General features: G+C 42.5%; 1 long non-coding RNA gene across 1 annotated transcript in view; it reads right to left on the reverse strand.

The window, feature by feature from the left end:
• LOC119502208 overlaps positions 1 to 18,537 on the reverse strand; it is a 59,935-nt gene that overhangs the window by 17,924 nt on the left and 23,474 nt on the right. The window contains exons 2-3 of the long non-coding RNA XR_005210020.1: positions 17,690 to 17,749; positions 12,376 to 12,438 (exon numbers count right to left, since the gene is read on the reverse strand). This is a non-coding gene — a long non-coding RNA (uncharacterized LOC119502208). The remainder of the gene's footprint in view (positions 1 to 12,375; positions 12,439 to 17,689; positions 17,750 to 18,537) is intronic.

The raw sequence follows: 18,537 nt of genomic DNA on the forward strand, positions 1-18,537 counted from the left end.
AATGCTGTTCCAGCTGTCGTCTTCATTTCTCCTTCGATGGTTCGCCTTCAGGTTGTTTTGGGCCTCCCTCTTTTGCGTTTTCCCTCTGGTGTCCAATTCAGATGGTTTCCATAATACATGTCAGAGCCATCTCCATCTTCTTCTTATCAATATTGTTTCCATGTCCATGCACCCTGTCGTTTTGTGTAGTTCTGGTTTATCTCTCTCGTCACATACCACCGCTTTATCAGCAGCTGTTGTCAAAAAAATCTCTTTGCTTCTATACTTTTTGGTTTCGATTAGTTTTGAAAATGTGAAATACACGTCTGCAAATATTTCTAATTTTCGTGTCATTTATTCGTCACGCCCCCGGTGTGTAAAGGCCTTTAGTGTGTTGATTTTAGGCACATTTTTACATAATCAACCACCAATCTCAGATTTAGATTTAACAATGTTACACAAAATAATCAAACAAACTCACAGCTGTTGCTTTTGTAGCATATTAAAGCAACCCGCTATCAAACAAATATGTTAATCCTAAGTGGTGCAGTATGGCAACACAGTATAGCTGCCTTTCCTCGTGAACTTGACATTGACTCAGCCATTGATGGTTATGTGTCAGACTGTAATCAGATGGGAAGTATTAGGATTAGGAAACCGCATTTGGTGTGAATGAAGGTTTTATTGCCTTTTGTTGACTTATATTACCAAGTTGCACTCAAGCGGCTACAACTGGCGCTGAGAATTAGCCAGGTGCTTCTTTACAAACCGCTCCAAGTTTCAACACGATCAACTATTTAATCAACGCAAACATGTGGTGAATAAACCCCACCACGCTCAGGTGATACAACTTCAAAAGTGGAGTGTGATCCCATGACATAATGCCCAGAAACGAAAAACAGACGTTTCCATTTTGTTTGACAAGAATTCTGCTAATTCCTTTCTGTTGAGCGTGGATGTCTGATACAAGTTAAAGATTTCCTCTGCATTAGCTCATTAGTTCAACCCAGTAGAGGTGAAGCTTTGTGGTTGAACAGGACCAGGAGGCCTGGCACCGAACCTCCACCTGAAGCCATCGCAGTTAACCGCGGGAACGTGTGAGAGGCGTGCGGTTTCACTCATCTTTCTCTGAGGCGGGCGAAGGTGATGCTCTGCCAGGTCTAAGCTACGGTGTTGGGTTCTGCAGTAAATCAGCTTGCTCTCCGATGATCAAACGCTTGTCGTTATTTCCCGCGCTTTCATGTAATCTCATAAAAAGGCCGACCGCTCTGATGGACTGAGCCTGCCTGCCAAGCCAGCCGGGCCTCCCATGCTGGCATCTCAGTGTGTGTGGCTCTGTTGGTTTGTTCCTGAAAATCAGAGCTCGGAGGAAAACAACACAAAGCTGAACAACGGCATGAAGAGCATCCCTGTGAGGATGCGTTGAAAGCACACTAGGGTCACTTCCTTTACTCATTATGCACAGAGGGAGGGCTGATCCATTAAAAAGGGTAGACTACAACACAACATTAGGTGTAAGCAGATTCCTTTAAAAGGGACTGTATGTAACTTTTTACCTGTATAAATAGTTTTTTATTGTAATCTAACCTAAAAAATGAGACCTTCCACAACTTTCTGGATTTCCTCTATCAGTTTGTAGACTGCTTTTAATGTGAAGAACCCGGGCCTGTTTTCCCGGGAAAATTCAACGGATGTGACATCATCCGCGCTCACGAATGCCTTAGCCGTAGGTAACGTTCGGTTAGAAATGGAATCCGCTAACGCCAACAAACGACCAGCCCCCACCACAACTCAGACTCCTACACAAAGTCCACAGAAGCACAAAAAACAAAGTTATATCTAGTGAAGCCTGTCTTGCAAAACAGGAATATGATCAATGTCGAGCGAAAACTAGTGTTGTGGGAGAATAGCAGAGCCAGTGCGAAGAGTGTGTGCGCATGTGGGAATTGAGTGGTGAAGCAAGAGAGAGAGAGAGCGGCAGCGAATCAATAAGAAAACAAGCGAGCAGCAGAGCAGAAAAGAGTCAGTTTAAGCTTTGAGAATATCTAGTGAATGTACAGTGAAAGCTTCAGTTTGTGTAGAAATGTGTCTTGTTTTACTGCTGCTGAGTGATGTGACGGGGGTTAACTCCGGAGCAAGTAATGGAGGGATCTTCGTTTGATAAGCTAACATTCCTGCCAACCATATGAAATATATAGTGATATTAGGGTTTTAGCTGTTAGTCACTTTCAGTATCTTGTGTGTCTGTAGTGCGAGCACAAGCACGATCGTGAGCAACAGGAGAATCCCTTTAAGGTAATGGTATTGATCCTTTATATGAAATATTTCACCAAAACATGTTCATGGACAAAGGAGGCTTTCATCTGAGAGTTTTGCATTGAGCAAAACATACAGGAAGTCGCTGCCATTTTGTTCCAGTAAAAACTCAAATTTGCGTGTGAAAAATAGGTGGCACAAAGACGAGATGAAGCGCCTTGGTGGAGGACTAATAAAATGTCTGAAACCACTGCGACTCGAAACGAAAAGAGACAAACATCAAAGTCAATAGACTGGCTGTTTGATCTCCCCAAGTTTTTCCTCTCTTTTTAACATCACTCTGGCCCGTTTACACTCTGGTCTTCATTATCCTCCTCTGCCCTTAAAAATCATTTAAAATCTATCAGGGTCTGACATGAGAAGGGAGAATGTTTCGGCTAGAATAAGAGAGAGCTGTGCAGTGACCACTCCGATACACAACATTTACCAGCCAATACCACTTCATCTCCTACCAATTTATGTGGGATCTCGCGTCGCTTTGAACGAAACGGTTGGTAGTTGTAATGGATGTTCTGCTCTCAACCTCCAGGGAGGTTTATGGCTCGCTTTTTGACAAATTGGCAAAAGCTAGATAAAACGCTAACACACACACACACACAGACACCCACTCCCTCCTCAAATAAAATAAATCAATAACCATAAAAAGGCAGCTATTAAAGCATTGGATAGCTACACGTTAGGAATAAAACTAGGATTTTTGGCTGATGTGTAAAGGCTTTCAAAAACGGTGCATGCCGCACACATCACTGATAGATGGATGGTGGGTGCTGGTGTGGTTGGGATGTATCAAACATGTGCTGGTAAGCCAATAAAGACCAAAAAATGCTGGCAGCTGCAGGACAACTCATTCACAGCTTTGGGCAGGATAGAGGAAACATCGATGTTTCAGGTCCTCTGTTGAAATATTTTCTGTAGCATTAAAGGGATAGTTCAGGTGTTTTGAAGTGGGGTTGTATGAGGTACTTATCCATAGTCAGTGTATTACCTATAATAGATGGCGGTCGGCACGCCCCCAGTTTGAAGAAGCAGACAGGAGTTACTAGACGAAAGCAAATCAATGTACTGCTGTAGACGGGGCCGGCAGCAAAACGTACTTTAACCTAAAAGAAAGGCCAACTTAAAAAAGAAATCAATATCAGTTTAAGTGTACGCTATATTTAGAATATTTTTGCCAGTTTACCTTGCCATGAGACAGCTATACAGTCTATTTTCCCGATGGCGTACTGAAGCCGAAGTCTAAGCTAAAGCAACCAGAACTCCATTGAAAAAAACTGTAATTTTACCTCGCAGAACACGGGAGAAGCTGGTCTACCGCTGCCTTGATCAGTTAGTTTGTTTGTGTTATTGTGCAACTTTAGTTAGTTTGGATTCACCAAAGTCACACAATAGCACAAACAAACTAACCAATTGAGGCAGCGGTAGACCAGCAACCCCTGTATTCTGTGAGGTAAAATTACAGTTTTTTTCCAATGGAGTCTGGTGGCTTTGGATAGCTTGTTGTTAGGAATAAAACTAGGATTTTGGCTGATGTGTAAAGGCTTCAAATACGTTGCAGACCGCATACATCACTGAGAGATGGATGGTGGGTGCTGTGTTAGTGAATCCGAACTAACCAAAGTCACACAATAACACAAATAAACTAACCGATTGAGGCAGCGGTAGACCAGCCACCCCCGTATTCTGTGAGGTAAAATTTGAGTTTTTTTCAATGGAGTCTGGTGGCTTTGGAAAGCTACATGTTAGGATTAAAACTAGAATTTTGGCTGATGTTTAAAGGCTTTCAAATGATGGATGGTGGGTGCTGTGTTGGTGATTCCAAACTAACCAAAGTCACACAATAACATCAACCGATCGAGGCAGCGGTAGACCAGCAACCTCCATATTCTGCGACATAAAAATTACAGTTTTTTTCAATGGAGTCTGGTGGCTTTGGCGAGAGCACAGATGGATACAATGGCTTCAGTTCCCCGTCGGAAAGGGCTGTCTGATGACAAGGTAAAGCGTGAAAATATTTTTAATATATGGCTTTCCTTTTCAGAGGCTATATCTTCTCCAAACTGGGGACGTGCCTACCATCCTCTACTGTAGGTAATTCACTGACTATAGATAAGTACCTCATACAACCCCACTTCAAAACACTCAACCTCTCCCTTTAAGTGTTCCCAAACACTTGTCCGGGTATGAGTCCGTGGTTATAACTGAATGTGCTTTATGTTTGTGTATCAGTGTCATTTTGTGTTTTTTATGTTGTAGTACGTCGGCACATGTGCGTGTGTACGGAGCCTCAAAGAGACAAGGCCACTTGTGCCCATGGCGTCTGGTAGAGCTCGTGACTGTGCCTGTTTAACTCCACTAACAGAGCACCGTTCCACAAAGCCCATCACGCAACCCACAGATGTCCCACAGGACAGACAGGACTGCGCCGCAACCAACAAGAAGCAGTAATAACCCCCCCAGCCCACACACCCATGCACACACACACACACACAACAAAAAGAACACATACACTGACACAGAGGATCTAGTAGACTGCACTGAATCTTCTTCAGAACATTAAATGTGGCTCCAAACTTGGTGAAAAAACACATTTTTTCATGTGACTCTCCGTGCAGATATTTGGGGTTTTGCTTGCGCAGGTTTTCAGATGTCCGTACAAACATTTTTTTTCCAGACACAGTGTCCCTGTGTTTTCATTGGGACTATTTCTTTGGTCCAAAGTGGTTTCAAACTCACTGGTAAATGATGAAGTCATTAAATAATTAGAATTAAATGCAATAAAAGTCGGAATGGAGAAAATAATTCATTGTCTGGTCAAAACATAATGTTTAACCGTTTACTTTACACTTCAGGGATAACAAAAACGGGCCAATGCTCTTGATAAAATCCTGCAAATTACAGTGGAATTATTCAGTATTTATGGGGTAATTACACAAAATGGGGTACAATAATATGGTTATGAGGAACAAAAGAGGAAGCTCAAAACAGAGAGGTAAAAACGTATAAAAGTTAAATTATTAATGGGGTATGGAAACATTACTGAGCTACAAAGCATCTACTACAATAAAACTGTGCTAACTAGCTCAGTGGATTGGCTAATTTATGCATTCAATCGTTTACCATCTTATGTTCTTTAGTTTGAACACAAAACCACAAGACTGTGTTAACAAGACGAGCGACACAGCAACAGGCTACAAGTCATTTTCTATGAAAGCCGGTGACATGAAGCTCCAGACTGACGCCCGACACTTGATGATGCATGATGGGTGTGACGTGCTACAAAAAAGTTGAGTTGGTCTCAACATTTTTCAGCGCTCCAATAAAGTAGTGAAGCAACAACCAATTCTATGTTTTTGTTTTGTTACCAGTGCTATTTAACTACATAATATGTCAATGCTTGAGCAGCACTTCAACGGCGACTCTGTGGCAATGTAGCTGGCCATGTTTGGCCGTTTTGCTGCTTTTGTTCCTTGTAGTGTGAACATAGCTTCATTCCGTGCACCTACAGTATAAAGGTACATGTCCACCGGGGCGTAAATTGGTGCTCAAGCGTTCGTTGATGTATTATGTCGTTAAAAAGCACTGGGAACTGGTTAACGGAATTGTTTTAGAACAGAACAGGATGAAACAAAAACATATGATTGGTTGACGCTTCACTGCGTCACTGGAGTGCTGAAAAAAGCTGAGACCAGCTCAGCTTTATTTGTAGCGCGTCATGCAGCAATAAGTGACGCGCGTCTATTTTATAGAATAGAAGGCTCGCCTATTTTACACGCAAGCCGCTCGCGTCTCGGCTGCATGTCCCAGCAGCAACAGACAGTGAAGGTGATCTATTGACAGTATATGGACATCATATCAGCTACATAATACAGTTTACATGTCTAGACATCTGTAGAATATGTTACAGACAGTGAAAGTGATCTAGTGACTGTATATGAACATCATACCAGCAAGATTACTACAGTTTCGAGGTCTATCTGTAGAATATGTTACAGAGATGAAAAAAAGTAAAGTTAAGTAAACTTGTTTTTAAATCAACACTACCTGCTTTCATTTAAAAATAAAAGCCCTCAGGCGTTTTTTCTATAGACAGAATCCCTTCATTTGTTAACACGAGGCTTTTATTCTGAAATATGAGCAGTCAGTGCTGTGGAACACGCAGTCACTTTGAGAGCTCAAAAAACTGATAAAGTTTGGGGTTTAAATCAACACTTCCTGCTTTCATTTCGAAATAAAAGCCCTAAAGCGGGTTTTCTTTGCACAGAATTCCTTAATTTGTTAACACAAGGCTTTTATTCTGAAATATGTGCCGGACAGTGATGTGGAACAAGCAGTGACTTGGAAAGCATCATAAATGAATACAGTACGGAGTTTTAATTGTGGATTATTACTATTATTTACTAATTACCACACGTTTCTGAACCTTTCTCTGTCTAAAATAAATATAAATTATATTTATCATGAAGTTAAATGGCCATTAAAAGGCAAACTCTATGCAGAAAGAAAGGGCTTACAGCATCAGCAGAAACCCAGCTGACAGGCAGCCGACACGCAGCTGACACGCAGCCAACAAGCGTATAGCGTGAACACCAGACTCCTGCATCACGCAGCCACCACGCGACGCAGATGCGGGTAGTGTGCCCACGGCTTTATAGTATAAGCACAGCATAACTCTGGTTGTGGTTGAGTGTAAATTTCTTGAAGAATCCTCTTTTTTTCTTGAAATTTGTTCATGAATTCTCTACATCATCTAACATGTGAAAAGTGATGCTATAAAAAACATTCATTGTTGATTTGGCCTTGAGGGCATTTTGGAGCAGTGTCGATAACATTTAAATGAAAATTGACAAATTTCTGGCTCCAATGTAGGAAAAATGTTTTAGTGAAATCTGTGAAGTCCTCAGAGGCAGAGGTGAAATCAAGCTCTTTACATTCACAGTTACTTTCCAGAGTTGCCTGGGGCTGACATGCAACGCGGGCTCCGACTTCAAAGCCTCCAAAGAAAATATATAAATACAAAACCATTAGCCAGCTTGTTTTCTTTAGTTAACATTTCAAACACACTGCGGAGTGGATCGTGTTTTCAGTCCCCCTCTCTGTAACGCGAATGTTGTTTTTCTGATGATCCCGAGGCAAACTGCAGCGCCGCAGCTGGAAAGTCCTCGGCACCCTTTAAAAAATGGCTGCACAAACACACCCGAGACAGGCAGAACACAACCTCCTTTGGGCCGGCGTGGACTTCCCTGCCAGCTGCCCACTAGGATACAATTTGCATTTGGCCCTCAGCACAGCAGAGCCGCAAGCATAGGTTTCAATGTCAGGGTTGAACATATACAAACCCAGAGGTGGTGGCATCACAGAGGAGAAAGAACAGTCGACGCCGCTGGGATACATCATTATATCGGACATACTATTCTCAAGCATGGAGGGGGGGGGGACTAACAGCCATTTTATTAGAGACACTAAGAAGTTTATAAACAGAGCCACTTGACACAGTGAACTTAAGATTCAAGGGTGATCCTCTGTGTAGACAGATTACCACTTCATTAAACAAACCAAGACCTCAAAGAGTAACAAGCCCTTGGACAGGCATACCACAGAGAGAGAGAGCAACCCGGATCCTCAAGCCACATGAGACACTAACATGCTGTCTGTCCCAGAGGTTATTACAATTCCAAACATTTATTGGAAGGAAATCAAAAAATGCGTGTCTTTTTTGTCTTCCTTTCCCACAAAATTACATTCGAGCAATAAAAATGTTTATATGTTAGGTATATAAGTGCTCGGGAATAGCACTTTGAGACTATTTCTGAACCCGCTCGGAGCTGAAATAACATCATAAAAAGACACATGAATCAGTAAAAATAATGCTCAGAAGGAAAATAAAACCTTCCTCCGTTTCAAGTAGCTATTATATAAAAAAGGCACAGACAGCTGTCAGGAGAACAATTCGATGTGTGTGACCGCAGCGCGAGTTTGACCGGAATAGGCCGTAAAAGCATAATGAAGCACTGGCTTCAGCAGCATGAAGGCATGCATGACAAAATCTGTAAAAAGTGAGGAAAGATATTACGATCATGGTCTGGTCAGCTAACTTTGAAGAGGGGGCATTTTTGTCAGTGAACACATCAATCCGGCCAATCATTGTCCAATCATTCACTGAAGCCTTTAACAGAAACAGGACTATATAAACAGTCATATTAAGAGGATTACTTCAACATTTTGTAAATACTCTTATTTGCGTTCTTGCTGGGAGTTAGATGAGAAGATTGATACCACTCTCATGTCTGTATGTGCTTAGCTTAGCTTAGCATAAAGACTGGAAACAGGGGGAAAGAGCTAGCCTGGCTTCATCCAAAAATAACAAAATCTGCCAAGCAGCATCTCTTTAGCTCAGTGGTTCCCAAAGTGGGGTCGGGGGACCCCCTGAGGTCCTTGAGGGGGTTCCAGAGGATCCCCAGCAAAATGGGGAATAATATATTTTCACTATAATTCCCACAAGTAAGTACCACAATGACAGATTGTGTGACTATTTTGGAAATGGGTTTACTTTCTTTCATTTAAAGGTGCTAAATTCATAGTTCAGAGCATGTCTATTGCCTCCGCACGGCTCTCAACATGGCGACGGCTGAGCCGGCAACTCTCGCAACTAACAGCGCTAACAACAGCAACAGAGCTGACAGAGCTAAGAGTGTTATGTCAGTGTGAGCTAGCTAGTGGGGCACGCTCACATGCACTAAAAGGCACGCATGACTGGCCCGGCTATGTCAACAAAGCACAGAGAAGCTTAGATTCATTCTCTGCTCAGGTAGACATTACTCCTCTATATCTTTATATTACAAACAGGTGTTTGATGCTATATTAATGGATATTTTATAGAGAACCTTTAAAGCTGAGTCTTCTTAGGCTAACATGTACTGTATAGCAACAGCAGAGTGTCAAACAATCTTCATGTCATCCCACGAAGGACAAGTCACCAGATTTGTTAAGACACCTGCTCGACTTGAGTGTAATTCATCGCTCTATGTTGGAGCCAGTTTGAGTTCAGTCTGACCAGCGAAACAATGGACATAGAAAACGGATTTCATCTGATCCAATCAGAGACAAGAAACAGATGAACAGTGACAGAAGAAAAACAGACCCGTTCTCACTTCAAAGAGCCAGGGGGGATGCTTTTAAAAATCACACCGGCAATAAACCACAACAGAAGTTCATCGCTTTTCCACGACATGAAAGGGATTTTCAAAGTTACGTCTCCTCAAGTGGTTCCCCTCTCTCTCTCTCTCTCTCTCTCTCTCTCTCTAGCCCTAAACAAAGTTCATATCAGTGGAGGGCTGGTGCACGGCGCTGAGGCTGTTTACATGGGAGGTGTTACCATGGGAGCGGTCAAATTATTTACATTTCAAAGAGAGAGGACAACACGCTGCTGTTTAAAGGAAAGAAGGACAAGGCCGCCGCTACTCACAAATCACTGTAACAACTTTATTTGATTTCTATTAATGAAGGACTAACTGTTTGATGTCTTTTATCCTGTTACTCCTTGATTGAAGCAACAGGAATTAAAATGACATATACACAGAGGACACTTGTTACCAGTGGTATGAGAGCAAATATCATCTCAGAGATGGCAGCTGAACCTCTCCTCACTTGCATGACTATCTGAAGTAATTACAGAAGGAAGGATGAAAGAGGTGTCCTGTCCTGTCAACTAAACAAGTGCATTAAATGAACTCTTCGCTTACTCCAAAAGGATATATATGAAAACAAAGACAACACAAAAGACAAAAGACTAAATTTGTCAAAGTCAGACTCTCTTGTCATGAGAGGACACAGCAGGCAGATCACAGGAAGGCTTCTGACAGGACAAAAGAGAGACAAGGAGACCTGAAATGCTGCCAGACTGCTGGCATTTTACGTGTCTTTTACTTTACAAGCAAAGCCGCTGCTTACATTATACTGTACTGAATGTCGGGACTCGTGCTCACAGGGAATAAGGAGCAAACGAGGAGCAGGTCGAGAAGGTGACAGGTGACAGAGCCAGCAGTCGATGGCTGTGACTGAAATTAGAGCAGAATCCTGAGCAGTTGCAGCTCCCTCCTGAGGCAGCTGTTTGAAACAACATAAGCTGCTTGACACAGCCCATATTTCATTTAAGACTCAGGGTCGGGAAATTACCAAGGTCTGTTGATAAGAAACTTGCAGTACAGACAGTATTGGGTCTGTTTTATGATGTGGAGGGCTGTAGGATTTTGTTCCACATCAGATTTGCATTTATCTGACACCAAGGCTTCGTCCGAAATCACATACTATGCACTACATACCCAATATGTGTGCTATCGTTCAACATACTTTTGTGTGAATAAACAGTAGTATGTATCTTTTCGGACGCACTGAGCAGTAATTTACGTCGTCACTTCCCGAGAGATTCCTTGCCGGTTGGAGATCTGTAACCATGGTAACCCGTGACAACCTCATGTGACCAAAACGACAGTTTGTGAGAATCAAAGTCTGAACAAATTTTGAAATATATATTACGTCTAGCAAAGTAAAATCCTATACTTACACTTAAATTGAAGCGTTATTGATGTTATAGAGCTGTCCGTCAACGTCTGTTATGAACGTTTTCGTCTCTACCGCATTGAATGGTGGAATATTTATTCCGCTGTAGTGTCCAGCGTTGCATACTGTAATATTTCACTGGAAATAGTATGCCATTCGCGTACTATTGGTTTCATACTAAGTTTTCAGACATACTAAAATATCTCACATACTGCTTCAGCATACTAAATAGCATGTTAGTATGAAATTTTGGACGCAACCCAACTAAAGACCTTTCGATTGCTTATTGTTATTCTGATATACACAATAGTCTGTCTCTATGTTTCAGCCCTGTGATAGTCAGGCGACCTGTCCAGGGTGTACCCGGACTTCGCCCAATGTCAGCTGGGATCGGCTCTAGCCCCCCCGCGACCCTGAACAGGATAAGTGGTTACAGATAATGGATGGATGGATGATATACTCAATAATATATTTTTAAACCAGAGGGAAGGAAAACCACCTGCTGTAAGGACACGGTGGACTGAAAACGCTTTGCTCCATAGCACATTTACTCTGTGTCCTAGGTAGGAATCAGTGATAGTTAATAAGTTTACATGGTTTAATAATTGTGTTTTACACATATACTGTATATAAAGATGGACGGCATGACAGCTCCCCAAAAGTGAAGCAAAAACATCTTGATCGCCCCCTGGTGGCTGGTTGCAGCATAGGTCATAAATCAGTGAATCAGTGACCTCCTCCATGTTAGCGGATGGGACATCGGCCAAAATAAAAAGTCAAAGTACACGTCAAATACATTTTTCCCAAAGATGGTTTCTGTCATTTTAGGTAGTTCTTATCATGCTGATGTATGTTCAAGTGTTCATTTTTCTGATAAGTTTGGTTTTAATTAGTTATTTGATGCTAAAAAAGGGGGTGAGACGTCATGATTGACAGCTGCTCTGAGTGAAGTACTCATGGAGCCGGAGGCTCGGTAAATTGGACGAGAGAACAGATGTACCTTTAACTTTCCATAACCGTCACGAGTCTGTGTACTAGAACACGTGTCAATTTGATCAAAAATGTAGTTATAGAGATATTACGGTTAGTTGTTGAGTATTTCTAGCCAAACAGCTACCGTAGTGTTAACATAGCAGCCAAGTGGCTCACGCTAACAAGCTGCGGGGCCGTGCTCGACTCGTGATTGGCTCAGGCGGGTGTCTGGGCGGGACCTCGATACCGCGGCTCCAGGCCCGATCACATGTGAGCAGACTCTGGCTCCAAATGACGTCAAAATCTCAAGACGGCAGCTCACGTATCCGGGATATTTTGGGAAGGAGGAGGAAGGAGGAAGAGGAGACGCGTCATCCATCTTTATGTACAGTCTATGGTTTTACATCTTCTATATTTTGTCCTGTTTGCCGCAGATGCAAATTCATATGATGTGAACTGAAAAATCATTTGGGTGTGAAATGAAGAGCGATGACAGATGTAGTAAGACCAGCAGTCGGAGCAACCGTCATTCATTCCTGTGTTCATTTTTACCCTTGAAGCATTCCACGGCTTCCTTTGATTCCCGCTCTCCTCATATGTGGCAGTCACTCTGTGCTGAAAGAGAAATTAGAGGTGAAGATGACAAAAGCATTCTGCAAATTACAAGGCTTTGTGTTTACTATTCTGAGCTCAAACATGACATTCAGTCCAAGCAGCATACTGGTCTTTTGGCTTTTTCTTTTGCTTCAGAAAAAACAACAACAAGAGAATACCACAGACGACTGGAAGTACAGAGTGAAAAAAAAGAAAGGCCGTAATTATAGCAGAGGACGGAGAGAGAGAGAGAGAGTGAGTCCCCATCAGGAACTCTCATCTGCTCATCTTCATTTGTCCCTCACATGAGAGCGCGGTCAACTCTGGTCTTGTTTAGCGGAACATGTCAACAGTCATTCCAGTAATGACTATATATGCCTATGTCAGAGTGTTGGGCGCTTGATGGCGTTCCTCTGAAGGCTTAAACCCACTCGCTCAGGCTGATTTAAACAAAACGTGATTATAATAGCTTTGTATCACCATTCTCAAAGAGTTAATCAGCTATGACAGCGGGTTTGGCTCATGAGCCAAATGCAGCCTTGAATATTTACAATTGTTTACGTTTTCATGCATGTGAGAATGGATATTATCCATGCATTTTTTTGTTGGATGTGATTTTTAAGTCTGCCATCTGGACGCGGATGAAAATGGACTGTCATGTTGACTAAATACTTATTTCAAAGATAAAAGAATATCCGCAGGAACAAAAAAAATAACAAAACAGACTCTTTGTGCTCTCCCATCACTGATGCATGTGTTGCATGATGAGTGCTAACTTTCTGCTCGTCTTTGATTCACTCCACACTTTTTTCTAATAGACCTCAACAAGTGGCTACTGGCAGAAAAGTAGTAATCTCAACAGACTTTTTGTCTCCATGTCTCCGTCTCTTCATCATATTGAACTTGAACTGATTTATAGGCTTCACTCGAGCAAAACCTTTGAGTGAATGAAAGCAGATAACACTAATGTATCCAAATGCAAACAGATGCTGCTATTTATATGATATTTAATGAACAAATTGATATTAAAATGCAAAAACAATCTCCTCATCAAGGGACAGGGATATCATATCTGTACGGTAGAAATGAAGCTGCAGCCAGCAGCCATTTAGCTTAGCTTAGCACAAAGACTGGAAACAGGGGGAAACTGCTAGCCTGGATCTGTCCAAAGGTAACAAAATTCACCTATCGATACCTCTACAGCTCACCAATTAACACGTTGTCTCTGTATCGCACAAATCCTAAGGTGTAAAAATTACAATTTGCTGTTATGTGCCAGACTATTTCTTGGCTCTGAGCAGTTGCTAGGTAACCAGCCGAGACTCCAAAAAGTTTCTGTTCATAGCCAAGAGATAGTCTGGCACATAACCCCTCCATACTATCACAATATGTTGTTTTTAGAGACAGTTATGAGCTTTATAGGTGTTGTTAAGTGGATTTTGTTACTATATAACATATTGCATATTCGTTGCCCGATCACACTGAGCGCTTTTTGCGCTTTGCAGCATCTTTTTTTGAAATTGTTGCTGGGCAACCACCGAATGAGTGCTAACATTAGCTTAACACAAACCACGAACTGTACCCTACCTAATGGTTATATTAATGAAAACAACTTAACCGAAATCTCAAGTACCGTACCAATTTGCCTCCTGCTATTTTGTGTTCAGATCATGGTAACTACGGTTGGTAAAGTCATATAGCTCCGGGTATCCAGCAAAAGTCGCCAAAGTGAGAAAAAACGTTAATGACGTTGGCTGCTTTTCGAGGCGTTCAGGGCGCTCCTACAAAAACGCAAAAGCAGTGTGCAAAACGCTTTACAATCATTGAAAACAATTACAAAAAGCCACCCCAGGCTGCTAAAACGTGCTCTGTCTGATCAGGGTCCAACTCCAAGCCACTGAGAAATATTTACCAAAATGACGAACTATTCCTTTAAGTTTGAGGTATGTTTTCTCGAGTCACCCCAAAAGCCAAAAGGAAGATTTAATAGGAAGATTTCATTAGCAGCCCTCCACAAATCTTCTCTGATTTGGGTTCTGAGAGATTCAAGTATCACTGTGTCGCGGCTTTGATCAGGAAGTCATACCCATGTTTCCTTGACCTCTGCCATATGGCGCCTTGTCTGTCTATCTGTGCGTGAGCTTGTGCACGCACATGCTAAGATGCCTGACCATCATTGTATTTCCCTTCAGGGCTCAACATCCCGCTCTCAAGCGGATATCAAAGGCCTGCATTTACAGTTATCTCTGCTTGGCTGCGCCACGGAAGTAATCACTGCAGGTCAAGGGTCAGTACTCTGGCCCAAGACAGAAACACAACTGACTGACATCCACTTCAAAGGAAAGTGATCCTCTGACAGACTGTTGTTTTAGCCGGGGAACTCTGGATATCATAATCAGGAGGGTGGAAAGGGACAGTAAGAAGAGAGAGCGATGGGCGGGAGGGGGGGGGACTTGTGTCTCAGAAGAGAAGTGGAAGAGAGAAAGACTACCTTTGAATAATTAGAGCCAACGACATCAAAGAAGCGGCTCAAGTTTGGTCTGCTTAACCTCTGTAACACAGAAACGGAGCAACAACAACAAAAAAAAGCGACATCTTATTCCGTCCTGTTGTTATTCCTCTGGTTGGCGAAACCCAAAACCATGTCAAACATAATGGAAAATATTTGAGGTCTTCTTTTATTAACCAAGAACAGCTTTGATGTTTGACGTCTTTATTTGTTTTAGAAGAAGAAAGGGAAGGGGCAATATGGCATGCGAGCGATCTTCTTTTGGAGAGAGCACACACAAAAAAAGGGAGGAATGAATGATACAAGAGCACACCATGCTTGTTCATTCTACATAATCAATTAAACATCATTATCGGCCCTTTCAAGAGTGCCGAGATCAAAGACCAGTAGGAAATGATCAAAGTGACAGCACTTTGTTTGAGCGCCAACCCCTTCCTGCTACCGTGTCCCGCTCTCCGGCGAGTTTTCTGCTTCGCGAGAGATCCGATGATGTTACAAAAAGTCTCGCTTTGCTGCGGTGTGTATTTCACTGTTTGTGTCGATGCTGCGGAGGAGATCAAATTGATTCAAACTTCCTGTCATATTTGCATGTAATCTGTGTTTTGTTATTTCTTGGCGTTGTGAAAACTGAAAAGCCTGGGGAATGTTGGGAATTGCAGATTGCAGAATTCTGGCAAAGTGAGTCAACCGACTGTCTTCAATGTTAGTGGCTCTCAGGGGGAACATAAAGCAGCTCTGTTATTGTAGAGTAGGAATTATCCACACCAGTTGTGACACACTACTGATATACTGTGGAGCAGAGTAGGTGGCTGCTGCTTTCATCACCTCAATTTGAGTTGCAATTAAGCAAAACTGGGTGAATCACAGCAGGTTAAGTGGAAACAAATTGGATGAGATGCACAAAGCCACTCTTATTCGACATGTCCGTAAAGCTGGAAAATAAATTGGCTTAAGGTTTGGTGGTGCATTTTGACCCTTAGCTGCGTAAGAAAGTCCAAAACAGCATTCCAGCTATCAAAGGCACAAACCACAGACGGTCCTGAGGCGTATGTGCTCAGCAACTGGACACTTCAAATGCATAGCGAACGGCATGAAAAGGAGCCTCTTCAGCTCGCTGGGTGTGAAAACAGGTGGAGGGAGGGCGAGAGGGAGTCTTTCCATGGACATCCTGTCAAGAGGGAAGGGTGCGCGCGGGGTGGAGCAGCATCACAGCGGGCGTAAGAAAAGTCAGCGTTTCAGGGTGGTCAACTGGAGGGTGCAGGAGGTCAGAGGAACAGTGTGTGAACTATTCTACACCGGGCCACGCCATCCAGGTCTTAACGCTGCATCCTTGTTGGCTTCGAGTTTCCTAGCTGATGGGGGTCCATCGATCTAAACCACTTAGCCTATCGTCAGTCTGACCTCTTCCTCATCACTGGATTGGAGCTAGAAGAAAGCTCTAATTCCCAATGGCCAATTTTTTTAACTTACAGACACCTTTTATTGATTGCATTCTGTGCTGGAAGATGTGAAGAGGAAAATATACTGTATAGCGTCGTTTTAAAGGGCTCCAAAATGGTGCAATGTGGGCCGATTGTAGCATGCCTTATCTGCATTTACAGATGCTTAAGCCTTTGTTTTTGTCAGGTTAAGTCACAGACAGTATATAAGAAGTGGACGTAGTCACCGTGACGTCACTCATTGGTTTGTGGACTGCCGTTTTGAAGCTCCGAGTTCAACATTTTGGCCGTCGCCTTCTTGATTTTTTGCAACCAGAAGTGACTCGAGAGAATGGAGCTAAGTACAACCGACAAATTTTTTTATAATTAACTTTGATGAACTGGAAACAAACTGAGAAAGGGTTAAAGTTCTAAGACGAAAACGTGGACAACTCCCAGACCGGACAATGCCGTGGTAGCGACCTGTCAATCACGAGGTAGCCACGCCCTAAAGCATCCCCTGCTTTATGGTCTGTTTGACTCTAAATGGGACCATAATTTACTAAATGAACATCATGCTGTGTTGAAGAAGACTTGATACTAGTGATTGAGACCATAAACTCATGTTTACAATGTTTACTGAGGTAATAAATCAAGTGAGAAGTAGGCTCATTTCCTCATAGACTTCTATACAATCTGACTTCTTTTTGCAACCAGAGTTAATGCACTTCCGCATTGGCTTCACTTTACAGACCCGGAGGTTGCCCTCTGCTTTATATTAGATCATTCTTCAAAAGAGACCCTTAGTTTTCCGCTAAGAGGCTCGTATGTACTAAAAATATCCACAATTATCAACGTGTGAAGGTATTTGTAGCATTGCAAATAGAAAATTTAAAAATGTGGCCTCCGACAAACTATAATCTTGGAAAGCAATATATACAGCAAAGAGCAGGAATGCTTTATGGGAGCCAATAACATGACGAGAAAGCACATCAGGTCAGATCATCTGCTGTGTAAACTGACATTGGTTGTACAAGACTGGTGTTGCCTTAGTGTATGAGCTCTGACGCAGTGCATTATAGGAGCACAAGAGGGAAGACATTTGATCTAAAGCCCAAGTGGTGGTCTGTTTTGTCTGTACCATTTCACACACATAGGGATACTGCTGAATCATGCCAAAAAGGCTATTTGATCAGCGTCAGACCCGGCAGAGGTGACGTCTCGTCCGACGGGATTCACACGCTCCCCGCTCTCCAGCACAAAAGGGCAGAACAACAATATTATGGTATCCACTGAGTGCCTACCCCCCAGTAAAAACATTTCTGTGAGAGTGGGCTTGACCTACCTCTTCTCTCGTATAAAAACACAAAGCCGAGTGTATCCCGACAGCTGCTGCCCGGGTGCCCTGTGGAGAACAGAAGGAGAGCTTTGAAGATCTTGACCTTCTGGAACAATAAAACGCAATCATCAAACGCTCTCCTGAGACAGACTGCTGACCCACAGATCCAAGTGTCTGCTTGAGATCATTCATATTAAACTGTAGGGATCACTGTGCCTGTGTATGTATGCCTCTGCATGCGTGTTTGATGCTTGCAGGGCCACAGATCGTGTAGATCTGGAGCTTTACGATGCTCCTGACTGACAACACGTGGAGCACAGTTTACTCCTGCTATCTGAATCTGAATCATACCACCTTCTAATTCATTTACATGGTCACGTATTCTCTACTTCAATGTGATTTCATCATCAAAGTATTCATTTGTCCAAGAAAGGCGTCTACACGTGTTTAGCATTACTCAGCCATTGGAAAGGATGTTTCAATTCTTTGTCACCCAGAATCAAAAGCTCACAATGACTCAAACAAACAACAATAACCCGGCGAAGCATCATGTGTTGTAAGCCAGGAGCCATTTACTCCTCCTTTATAATGTGGACTTTGTATTTCATCACCTTCAGTAAAGGGTGATGAAGGATAAAGGAATTTTAAAGGAACAGTTTGGCATTTTGGGAAATATGCGTATGAGTTAGATGAGACGATTGATACCTTAACTGTACAGGAAATAACGTAACTAACTCAGCTTAGCCAAAAAACTGGAAATGGTGGAACAGCAAGCCTGTCTCTGTTGAAAGGTAACAAAATCAACAATCATCAATTAACACTGTATATTGTTTCTTTAATCTGTACATAAGCTG

The sequence above is a fragment of the Sebastes umbrosus genome, chromosome 14 (genome assembly GCF_015220745.1).
Source record: "Sebastes umbrosus isolate fSebUmb1 chromosome 14, fSebUmb1.pri, whole genome shotgun sequence".
Taxonomy (NCBI): domain Eukaryota; kingdom Metazoa; phylum Chordata; class Actinopteri; order Perciformes; family Sebastidae; genus Sebastes; species Sebastes umbrosus.